The sequence below is a fragment of the Triticum dicoccoides genome, chromosome 6B (assembly GCF_002162155.2).
Source record: "Triticum dicoccoides isolate Atlit2015 ecotype Zavitan chromosome 6B, WEW_v2.0, whole genome shotgun sequence".
Classification (NCBI taxonomy): domain Eukaryota; kingdom Viridiplantae; phylum Streptophyta; class Magnoliopsida; order Poales; family Poaceae; genus Triticum; species Triticum dicoccoides.
In genome coordinates this window covers 617,678,865-617,691,898 of record NC_041391.1, presented here as the reverse complement: position 1 = coordinate 617,691,898, position 13,034 = coordinate 617,678,865, and the positions used below count along the sequence as shown (strand labels likewise).

Genomic DNA, 13,034 nt, shown 5'->3' with positions numbered 1-13,034 from the left:
GTTGGTCCAAACTAGAGCACCGTGCGGGACCATTCCTTGGCAACTTGGATTATGTCGGTACATGTACGCTTAGCTTATCCGGTGTGCCCTGAGAACGAGATATGTGCAGCTCCTATCAGGATTTGTCGGCACAGCGGGTGGTCTTGCTGGTCTTGTTTTACCATTGTCAAAATGTCTTGTAAACCGGGATTCCGAGTCTGATCGGGTCTTCCTGGGAGAAGGTATATCCTTCGTTGATCGCGAGAGCTTATCATGGGCTAAGTTGGGACACCCCTGCAGGGTTTAAACTTTCGAAAGCCGTGCCCGCGGTTATGGGCGGATGGGAATTTGTTAATGTCCGGTTGTAGATAACTTGACACCAGATACGAATTAAAACGCATCAACCACGTGTGTAGCCGTGATGGTCTCTTCTCGGCGGAGTTCGGGAAGTGAACACGGTTTTGGGTTATGTTTGACGTAAGTAGGAGTTCAGGATCACTTCTTGATCATTGCTAGCTTCAGGACCATTCCGCTTGCTCTCTTCTCGCTCTTATTTGCGTATGTTAGCCACCATATATGCTTAGTCGCTGCTGCAGCCTCACCACTTTACCCCTTCCTTTCCCTTTAAGCTTTGCTAGTCTTGATACCCATGGAAATGGGATTGCTGAGTCCTCGTGGCTCACAGATTACTACAACAACAGTTGCAGGTACAGGTTCTGCGATGATCCTGACGCGAGAGCGATGCTTGCTTGCGTTGAGTTCTTCTTCTGCTTCTTCGATCAGGGGATAGGTTCTAGGTCGGCAGCCTGGGCTAGCAGGATGGATGTCGTTTGAGTTTCTGTTTGTGTTTCATCCGTAGTCGGATGATGCTCTTATGTATGATGATGTTGTATTCGTGTGGCATTGTATGCGTCTTGTATGTATCCCCATCTATTATGTAATGTTGATGTAATGATATCCAACTTGCAAAATCATTTCAATATGCGGTTCTATCCTTGGTGGGACCTTCGAGTCTCTTTAGGATAGTATCGCATATTGGGCCTGACAAAAGTTCAAGAAAAAAGCCTTCCCTCTTTTTGAAGCTTTGGGAGAATTGCATGATGGTTAGTTATCAACTTCATTCATATACTCATGTCATTGTTTTATGTTTGTTTACTCTTCTAGTTTGAAATCTTATATTTGATTGTCACTTTAACTTGTAGGCCAAACTGTAGAAGGGGCATATAACTTCACCTCTATCGAGTCATCACATTGCTCAACCCAATCACGTCTCGAGAATCTTGGAGGAGCTGGCAAGAATCAAGGAGAAACATCAGCTGATGGTGAGAATCTTGGAGGAGAAAGGGTGCAGATTGATGAAGATGTTGAGGAGGTGTACGTGCAAGAAAACATTGCTGTGGAGCTCCAGCAAACTCAACCAAATTTGGCTACTGCACCCTCAAGAAATGGAGAAGAGAAAGAACCAAAGAGAAGGAGGGGGGCAAATGGTGATGTGGCTGCAATGATGGAGAAGTACTTGGAAATAAGGACGAAGCAGGTGGAGGATGAGAGGAATAAGCCAAGGTTTGTGGATGAGTACTCTATCAAAAACTGCATTGATCTACTGAAAACAATGGACATCACACCTGAAGAAGAAGTCAAGGCTTTCCTAGTCTTCAAGATCCCTGAGAACCGAGAGATTTTCATGAGTGCCAGACCAGAGATTGCTCTTATGTGGCTGAGAGCTGAAATGGAATAACTCAGGTACTCCTATTTTCAATTAGTCCATGTTACTAAACTCCTTGCTAGCCATTTAGTCCATGTTATTGCTGCTGCTGCTGCAGTAAAGACATTATTTTCTGCGGAAATGGATAGTTGTTTTTAATATATTTATGAAGTTCTTTTGCAAACTATTAGACTGACTGGTTATAGGAATACTTTGCTTGAATAATACAACCTTTTTTCAAATGATTGCTTGATGTATCGACACAGGTTGACAAGTGCTTCTGTTGTAGCTAGTCTAGGCTGATTTTCTTGTGGTTGTAGTCATTGTCTATTTCTAAACTGCTATGATGCCTTGTCCCTAGAAAATAAAAAGGGATGCTTTTAACATAGATCAGAGGATATAGATTGATTTACCTACTATTTATGTATGTTTTTCTCATTGTTTCCATTCCTGGAAATAAAACTGCCAAGTATTTCACTCTCAAACTAATTTTGGTTTTGAATGGTTTCAAAAAGCAGGAGTTCTAGATAAGAATGCTCAAAAAGAAGGGCGAAGGTGCCGCGGCTTGGATCTATTTGTGTGTGCTTTTTAGTGGAAGGCTTCATATCTATTCTCTGGGGGTTTTCCATGTAATATTTGTAGAGAAACTAAACACTATTTCTGAAACGACTGACTGTAGCGTGGAAGAATTTGGGAGGAACTGATAATTAAGCTCTTGTGGTCTATTCAACATATTATATATTATGTATGCTCCAAATTGCTATTATTTTTGTTAGTATTTGTGCCGTGTTCAAATCTTAGAATTGTTGTTATTGTTGGGATAATAAGTGTTTTAAACTGTCAGTGTTATTGTCACTTCAGTCTGCATCTGTGTCATTACTACATGAGAATTGTTGTTATCTATATGTACCACTTCTGTTTGCATCTCTGTCAATACTGTTGTCCCTGTGGTCCAGCGCCCTTGGGGACTAACCGAATGCATGAGAGTGGCGTGGATTGCATACTCAGGGATTTGGTCCCCAAGTGGTTTTGGTGTCAAGCGGGGATCACCCAATCCTCTAGAGGATTAAATCCACTAGAGGATTAATTCCTCTACAACCGAACAAGGCCTTAGGGTTTCCCCCAAACCCTAGGCGCATGGGCCCTAAGGGGGAAGGCGCCCAGCCCACTAAGCGGCTGGTCCCTCTCCACAAACAGCCCATAGGGCCCTCTGGGGTAGGTGGACCCTCCCGGTGGACCCCGGAACCCCTTCGGTGGTCCCGGTACAATACCGGTAACCCCCGAATTATTTCGGTGACCGTATGATGACTTCCCATATATAAATCTTTACCTCCGGACCATTCTGGAACTCCTCTGACGTCTGGGATCTCATCTGAGACTCCGAACAACATTCGGTAACCACATACAAACTTCCTTTATAACCCTAGCGTCATCGAACCTTAAGTGTGTAGACCGTACGGGTTCGGGAACCATGCAGACATGACCGAGACAACTCTCCTGCCAATAACCAACAGCGGGATCTGGATACCCATGTTGGCTCCCACATGTTCCACGATGATCTCATCTGATGAACCACGATGTCAAGGATTCAATCAATCCCGTATACAATTCCCTTTGTCTACCGGTATAGTACTTGCCCGAGATTTGATCGTCGGTATGCCGATACCTTGTTCAATCTCGTTACCGGCAAGTCTCTTTACTCATTCCGTAACACATCATCCCGTGATCAACTCCTTGATCACATTGTGCACATTATGATGATGTCCTACCGAGTGGGCCCAGAGATACCTCTCCGTCACATGGAGTGACAAATCCCAGTCTCGATTCGTGCCAACCCAACAGACACTTTCGGAGATAGCCGTAGTGCACCTTTATAGCCACCCAGTTACGTTGTGATGTTTGGTACACCCAAAGCATTCCTACGGTATCCGGGAGTTGCACAATCTTATGGTCTAAGGAAAAGATACTTGACATTTAGAAAAGCTTTAGAATACGAACTACACGATCTTGTGCTAGGCTTAGGATTGGGTCTTGTCCATCACATCATTCTCCTAATGATGTGATCCCGTTATCAATGACATCCAATGTCCATAGTTAGGAAACCATGACCATCTGTTGATCAACGAGCTAGTCAACTAGAGGCTCACTAGGGACATGTTGTGGTCTATGTATTCACACATGTATTGCGGTTTCCGGTCAATACAATTATAGCATGAATAATAGACATTTATCATGAACAAGGAAATACAATAATAACCATTTTATTATTGCCTCTAGGGCATATTTCCAACATCGAATACCGGAGGAACGATTTGTGTGCTACCAAACATCACAACGTTAAAGGGTGATTATAAAGGTGCTCTAAAGTTGTCTCCAAACGTGTTTGTTGGGTTGGCATAGATCAAGATTAGGATTTGTCACTCTGTGTTTCGGAGAGGTATCTCTGGGCCCTCTCGGTAATGCTCATCACTATAAGCCTTGCAAGCATTGTGACTAATGAGTTAGGTACGGGATGAAGTATTATGGAACGAGTAAAGAGACTTGCCGGTAATGAGATTGAACTAGGTATGATGATACCGACGATCAAATCTCGGGCAAGTAACATACCGATGACAAAGGGAACAACGTATGTTGTTATGCTGTTTGAACGATAAAGATCTTCGTACAATATGTGGGAGACAATATGAACATCCAGGTTCCACTATTGGTTATTGACCGTAGATGAGTCTCGGTCATGTCTACATAGCTCTTGAACCCGTAGGGTCCGCACGCTTAACGTTCGATGACGATATGTATTATGAGTTATGTGTTTTTGATGACCGAAGTTTGTCCGGAGTCCCGGATGAGATCACGGACATGACGAGGAGTCTCGAAATGGTCAAGACATAAAGATTTATATATTGGACGGCTATATTCGGACACCAAAAGTGTTCTGGAGAAGTTTCGGATAAAACCGGAGTGCCGGAGGGTTACCGGAACCCCTGGGGGAACTAATGGGCCTCGATGGGCCTTAGTGGAGAGAGAAAGAGAGGGCGGCCAGGAAAGGCCACGCACCCCCTCCTCCGTGGGTCCGAATTGGACTAGGGAAGGAGGGCGGCACCCCCTTTTCTTCTCCCTCTCCCTCTCCTTCCTTCCTCCCTCTCCCTCTTGGTGGAATCCTACTAGGACTAGTAGTCCTAGTAGGACTACCCTTGTGGGGCGCGCCCTAGGAGGGCCGGCCAGCCTCCCCCTTGCTCCTTTATATATGGGGGCAGGGGGCACCCTCAAACACACAAGTTTCTCTCCCAACCGTGTGCGGTGCCCCCCCCCCTCCATAGTTACACACCTCGATCATACCATCGTACTGCTTAGGCGAAGCCCTGCACCGGTAGCATCATCATCACCGTTGCCACGCCGTCGTGCTGACGGAACTCACCTTCGTCCTCAACTGGATCAAGAGCATGAGGGATGTCATCGAGCTGAAGGTGTGCTCAATGCGGAGGCACCGTATGTTTGGTACTTGGATCACGAAGACGTTCGACTACATCAACCGTGTTATTGAAACGCTTCCGCTTTCAATCTACGAGGGTACGTGGACACACTCTCCCCTCTCGTTCTATGCATCACCTAGATAGATCTTTCATGATCGTAGGATTTTTGTTTTGAAATTACCGCGTTCCCCAACAACCCCCGCTTCTCAACTGCACGCCCAACCCCGACCATAGGATGGTGATCGAAGGGCGTGCTAGTCATTCGTTTCTAAGATTGAAATACTAGTGTTTGCCAAATAGTGTTTGCGAAATATTATATGTGTACAGAGAAGGAATATTCAGATGCCAGGTATTTATAGGCTGTTAGATCAGGATATTAGAGTCGGACATCGGATAATTTGCGGTATTAAAGCATACACAACCAGGTGCCTCAAACAACACTTATATGCCCAGGTGGATGGCCGGCCACTGACCGGTAAAAAAACACCCAGATGGATGTGTCATACCGGCCCTAAACGCCCGGGCTGCTTGACACCCCTCATATCCAGTCCAAATCACGGGCGAATATGGGGATGCCCAAGCGCCCGGCATGTCTGCCATGTCGGATCCATCCCATGCTGGCCCACCATGAACCGAGACATATTCGCTCCGTGGAGAAAACTCTAGCCACTCCATTCCGCTCTACCCCTAAGCTCCCATCCAGCAATCTCTGGCATGACGGGTAGTCGAACCGAGTCCACCATCACCCGATCTAGGGACTGGGACCTCATCCCAGTTGGGCCCGAAATGGAGATGATCGTTTGCATTGTGCTCCACCGCACTCGCGAGGAGAATGCCTGACAGCTGTCGGACTTGATCTGGTGGGAATCCATATAGCAATGGCAGAAGTGTTGCCCCTTCGTTGGCGCGCCGACTCGGAGGTCCTCCAAGGTCTGTCCGCTGAGGCTATGGCGCAGTGTGTCCATCGTGCGAGGCAGAAAGCACATGAGGCTGTGGTGGACATCGGCGAGGAGAAGTCGCACTCTCCGGCATTAGTACGGGTGGGCGCCATCCCCTAGCCCCACAACCGCGTTGTCGTGGACGTGTCATGCTCCAACCACGATGGATACATCGTCCTCACATCGACCAGTGACATGCAGGCCATGGGCTCCGATGAGGAAGAGTAGAGCATGGGACACGATGATGCCTTGAGTGCAGTAAGTCGGTGTGTGTCCCATGTTCTACTCTATCTTGCTGGCGCTCGCGCCAACACTCCAAGGGACACATCGGCCGCCTGACATGGACAGGGCGGATCCGGATGAGCTCCGCTCATGATTATGCTTCACATTGCATGTAATTGTATGAATTTGGGGATTTGTAATTGAGGTATCCGGTTGTGGAAGGTGTGACCGACCACAAACTACGGACACGCCTGTCCGTGGGCGTTTGAGGGGCCGGATTTTGTGTATCGGGCCGTAGATGCTCTTAAGTGTCGATGATTCAAGGTATGAGTATATACGACTCAAAGTTGAAATGGATCAATTATGATGCATCAGGGTGTGGCTAAGTCTAAGTCAACTAAGACTTAATCAAGTCTAAGTCAAATAATAATCTATAAAAAAGAAAAAAGAAATCTAAAAATAAAAGTTTGCATGGATCTCAATGCAAGATCTCACGTGTATACTAAAATTTAACAGCACTGAATGCATTATTCATGGAGGTTCGTAACTGAGAAGTTGGTAGTACCATCCATCATCACAATCTCTATAACCCATCCCAGATCTCCTGCTCCCTCGCCACCGCCTTCCCGGCTCCGGCAGCTGCGGCACATATGCTGACAAGGATGCGTTTGACCCGCAGTTCTCATGAAGGCTCTCAGGCAAGTGCTGCTGATGCGGCTGCACAGTGGAGGAGCCAGATGCCGACGCTGATGCCCATGATGATGCGTCCGTGGTCGGGAACTTGAGCCTGGCTCGGTGGCTGCGGAACTCGAGAGTCGCGACATCGTAGGCACGCAACCTCAGCAGCGGTATTGAAGGTGCCGAGCCACTTGCGCATAGCGTGGTGCGGGTCGCGGAGATCCGCCGCCCATATGCTCCACGGCCTCCGAGGCATGCCCCTGAACTTGCTCCTTCTCCTCCTTCGCTTGATCTTCCCCACGCCGCCATCCTTTAGGCATTGTTTGGCACAAGAGGTTTTCAAGCCCCAAAGGGACCGGAGATTTTGGGAGATTAGGTGAATTCCTTCCCTTCCCCAAACCCCTACATGCCCTCCCATCCCCAGCCCTATTTTTCGAGTATTTAACAAAAAAACTTTCACAATTCGTGGAACCGTGCCTACAAACTACCACTTTACAAATTTGTGCCGAAAACTATCATTTTCTCACTAATCCTTGACTAAAAACTATCAAGTCTGAAAAGAGTTCGATTCAACTCGTTTAAACGTGTTTCTGACTAGTTGGGCCCACAAATAAGCGGGCTAAAAAAGCAATCGGGTTTCTAGATTATTTTCAAATAGCATAAGCGGGCATGCAGCAGCGGCGGCCGCAAGTAGCAGCGACAGCGAGCGGCGGCATGCATCAACGATGGCTTAGCTTGGGCTGCGTCTGTGAGCTAACTAGCTTCGGCTAGCCGCGGTACACACGGGAGCTAGCTAGCTTTGGTTGTGTTCGTCCGTGGTGCGTGGAAGCTAGCTAGCTTCGCCCGCCAAAGGAGCAGCAGCGGAGGCAACAGTCGTTGCCCGCCCGAGAGCACCAGGAGCAAGGCGCGGCCGGCGCTAGAGCGCGGGCCTCGAGGCGCTGCTCGACGACGGCGGCCATGTCCACCACGGAGAGCGCCATGAACGAGCTCGGATGCGTGCTATGGCCGCCGCCAAACACGGCTGGCGTAAAGGGACTCGATTGCTTTTTTTCAAAATTAACAGGGATTTGATTGCTTTTTTGTGAAACTTACGGGAACTAGATTGCCTTTTTTTAGGAAGATATAGGAGGAGCAAGAAGATAGACAATGACGTGTGGGCCAACTCTGTCATAATCGAGTTTAAACGAGTCGAATTGGGCTCTTTTCAGACTTAGTAGTTTTTAGTCAAGGATTAGTAAGAAAATGGTAGTTTTCGACACAAATTTGTAAAGTAGTAGTTTGTAGGCACGGTTTCACGAATTGTGATAGTTTTTTGTTAAATACTCCTATTTTTCCCTTGCACATAAAATTGTTGTTTGGTCATAATTCCCTACATCCCCTCCCCTCCCATCCCAGCCCCCACACCCCCTTGCGTGTACACCAGAGTAAAAATGTGATTTTTATCACAACACCACAACAATTTTGTTCGACTGCACCATCATTTTGCACTACTTGAATCAAATAAAACGAGAATTATGTTACTCTTATCAGAATAATTCATACTGGCAGCAGTTCATCACAACAATTCATACTGGCAGCAGTTCATCACAACAATTCATCATGGCACTAGTTCATAAAAATTGATCCACATTTGAGTGGCTGCAACACCCAAAATCATGTTACTCTTATCATTAGGCCGCCTTCATTTTACACTCTTGGGAGCATGCTTCTTTCTCGGCTGAAAAAAAATGATGGTGGTGTGACTGTGTGAGGGGACATACAAATCATACATCAAACATTCAAGGAGAACCATGAATATTTTAATATGGACATGTACAAAAAGAAGTACAAAAAACTACAATTACTTTCTTGCTGATTGCCAAACAGTATGGTCCAGTTTCTTCCTGTTATTTGCACTTTATTCAAGTATGCACACAAAGCATTCATTCACAAGAAAAACAAGTATGTTCTAAGCTAATCAGGAATAGAGGGGGTTGAAAAACTTTGCTGATGGCCATATGGTACCTGTAAAAAAAGACCATCTCATATCCAAAGACTGTCAGCTAGGCTCCTTCTCTGGACCAAAGCACCACAAGGCAGAAAAGTGCTTGTGTGACTGAAACAGAGGAAGAACAGAGTGCATGCAGTCAACTACCACAAGGCAGAAAATAACTTCCTGTTATTTGAACTTTATGGAGATTGAGTAAGAACAGATTCTGCACAAACAATGGGACTAACTGAATCGAGAGAGACACGGGATTCGTACCTTCAGGCTTCGCTTGCGGGCATCTTGCAAGAACTGGGAAGCGACCAAATTAGTGAGGAAAGGCAAGAACTCACAGGCTGAAACGAGAACGTGAAGAATGGATTAGAAAGAAACTATATTACTCCCTTCGTTCCAAAATAGATGACTCAACTTTATACTAACTTTATACTAAGATTAGTACAAAGTTGAGTCATCTATTTTGAAACGAGAAAAAATCACTACGGGTCACCAAACTTGCACTGGCGTTAGTATTAGTCCCTGTGATTACAAATACCCGCAATACGGTCACCAAACTTACTCTAGAGGGTCATCTACGGTCCATTATACGATTTTCTATACGTATGTGCTGAGCTGGCCTTGGTCAACGGCTGCCAACTGTGTATTGACTGCCACATGCGCTTGCTCGCTCGAATATGCAGGGAACCAGGGGTTTTTTGCAAAACCGGCAGTTATTAAAAGATCCCCTCCCCACGGCGCCGGCTGAGGATGGAGACGGCGCTGGCCGTGCGCACCACCGCGGGCCGAGGAAGGAGACGACGGCGAGGTGGGGGAGAAGGCACCTCGTACCCGTAGTCGTGTCTCTGCACCACCATATCCCGCTTCGCACTACCGGACTCGCGGTCTATGCCTACGGCCAAGGGCCGTCGGCATAGGCCCCCAAGCCGTCGGCATAGGTCTATGCCTACGGCTGCCGTCGGCATAGACCCGTCGGCGTAGATACCGTCAGCGTAGTCTTGTCAGACCGTCGGCATAGTAAAGCCGTCGGCATAGGGGCCTATGCCGACGGCCTGGCGTCAGCCGTCGGCATAGTATAGCCGTCGGCAGTCTTTTTCGTCTGACGGCAACGGACGGCGCCGTCAAAAACGGGGACGAATCATGCAAGGCCACGTGGCAGGGCTATGCCTACGGCAAAGCCGTCGGCATAGATGAATCTATGCCGACGGCTTTGCCGTAGGCATAGCCCTGCCACGTGTCTTCTTCTGGTTACTCCTGGCAGCAGAGGTATGCCTACGGCTTTGCCGTCGGCATAGATTTTCACCTATGCCTACGGCAAAGCCGTCGGCATAGATCCGCCACGTGGCGAGCCCTGGTGACTCCTGGGCTTATATATGCCGACGGCTTTGCCGTAGGCATAGTTTTTTTTTCCCTGTTTTTTCTCTTTTCCAATTCATTTGACAGCATTTCAAAACAGAACAATATGAAATTATGCAGAAATATGACAGTTCATCATCTAAACATACTCAAGTTCACCATCATCATCTAAACATACTCAAGTTCATCACATCATCTAAAGATCATCACCGACTCAAGTTCATGAACATAAAAGTTGTGCAAGACATGAAACATCATAAAAGTAGGAATATGAAAGGCATGGCACGACGGCCACATGCACGGAATCATCAAGCAAGACCACCTCCGCCAAAACCACCACCTCCGCCAAAACCACCACCTCCGCCAAAACCACCACCTCCACCAAAACCACCACCTCCGCCAAAACCACCACCTCCACCAAAACCACCACCACTCTGCCAGATCGGAGTGACTGGGGTCGACGGAGCAGGAGTCGACCCACCGGTCCCCTACATGTTTCAGAAAAGATTCTAACAGTAAATATATATGATAGTGTTGAATGAACGAGAACTAGTTTGTCAGTAGTTAGGCAAATGTACTAACCGGACCATCACTGCCTAGTGCCACCCATTCATCGAACGTGGGCACGTGTGGGGGTTCTCCCGCAGGTGGTGGTGGGGGTCCCATTTGTGGTGGACCCGTGCCGTTACTCCAAGCCGCCAACATAGCCTGAATGTTAGTTAAACAAGCAAACTAGAAGATCAGAAGGAATGAAAGTGCAAAAATTTAGCTTGGTTTTAAGAGGGCGGAACTAACCGTCATCATCTGACGGTTGTAATCATCGTTTGCCTTCACTCGTTTCAAGTACTCCCGCACCTCGAGATTCCTATGCTCGACAAACTCCTTATATGCCTACATAATTTAGATTGTTTCTAAGTGAGCAATGCTGAAAATAAACTGAGAATGCTAGATAGAAAAAGATAAAGAGGAAGTACTTACAGCATGCTGGCGGGCTAAAGGAGTCTGTGAACGCCCCGTACTCCCTAACTGGCTCGGGTTGCTAGCCCGAAGCTGTGTGTACGAGATCGAAGGAGTGATCAAGCCGTCGAAACACGGATACCGGCCATTCTTCTTCCCCTGGATGGCCACCACCGCCGTGTCGTCGATCTGAGACTGGGCGACCTCGGCAACAGGAACATCCGGATGCAACTCCTGATAGTGATGAATGTAAGACCCCAGGTGCTCCTCGGTCTTGCCGTAGTACTGGCTCTCGCCCTCCTTGCGACGACTCCGCTCGCGGGCCAGCTTCCACGACTCCATGTCTGAGAGCGGCCTCTTCAACTTGTCCTCCTACAACGTCAAATAGAAGTTAGCCATACATAAGAACATGACGGTAAAGAAGAACAAAAATGCATCATGCACATAGATATACCTTCATGGCCTTGAAGCTCCAGTGGTTCCTGTTCCCTTGGCCGTGTGTCCCGTCGGCTCCACGGTTAGCCCGGCCCTTGATGCTCTTGGCAGCAAACTCTGCATCGGCGCCGAGCCACCTATCCATCTAAATCGCCCATCCGTCATGCCTTCCATAGCACCAACGAGGAACATCCTATGCAAATTTTGGAAGCATGACATGTGAGCACGAAACATAGAGTTGACTGCTTGAAACAATGAAAAGTTAGTAATAGTTACCATCATGAACTGCTCCCTGTTCAAGGTAAGTCGCTGCTTCTGCGCTTGACTTTTGGTCATCTTTTGGTGCAGGTAGTAGTGGTAGTACTGCGAGACGGCAACCCAGCGCACCTCGTACTGCAACTAATGAGCTTTCTTCTTCGCAGCCGCAAGCAAGACCACGTCGGCTCTGGCCTTGTGCTCGTCAAGAACTCTATAGAGTTGCTGCATAAACCAGAAGCAAACAAGGCATGAGTTGAGTGATCCAATGATAAACTATGAACGAAACTGAAGACAAGTGATTAAGAAGAGAACTTACCCAAAATTTGGTGATCACGGCCTTAGCGGCTGTCCCGTACTCCGCGTTGCTGCAAGCCTCGTAGTGGGCCCATCTCGTGGCCAAAACCCGCAGCTGCGGGTCCCTGTCTGGCCGCGGGCAGAATAGGCCAGGCCAAAAGTGCTTCAACAGGACAGTGATAAGGCCGTTCGGTTTACGGCCATTTCCGCGAAGGATCCAGTTTCTGCAAAAGAATCAAATGATTGCCATGTGTACAATAAGAAAATGTTGTCATGTGTTGAAAATATGATTGAGAGGCACTTACTCTGTCCCCACAGGTTCAATGATCCACTTGTGCTCCTCGATAGAAGGTGGTGTAGGTAGTCCGGCATTACCATGCAGCCACCCCTGCGGAGCACCCGGTGGCAAGTCACCCCACAACTCGGGATCAACCTCCCCTCCACCCTCCTCGCCCTCCTCCTCACCCTCCTCCTCGGCCTCCTCCTCCTCACCCTCCTCCTCGGCCTCCTCCTCCTCACCCTCCTCCTCGGCCTCCTCCTCCTCGCCATCAGGAACATACTCCTCCTCCTCAGACTCAGAAGGTGCCTCTGTATGGGAGGGCATCGAAGAAGACCCTCCTATTTCGGACACGGCCCGGAGTTTTTTGCCCCGGCTGCCTCTCCCCCCACCTCCTCCTCCTCTAGGGGCTCTCCCCCCACCGCCTCCTCCTCTAGGGTCTCCTCCCCCGACCCCTCCACCTCCCTGTGAGGTGCCATCCTCG

At 48.1% G+C, this 13,034-nt stretch overlaps 1 pseudogene; it reads right to left on the bottom strand.

The window, feature by feature from the left end:
- Positions 1-7,008: 7,008 nt before the first annotated feature.
- The window catches only part of LOC119321334, a 44,850-nt pseudogene continuing 38,824 nt past the window's right edge, over positions 7,009-13,034 (bottom strand).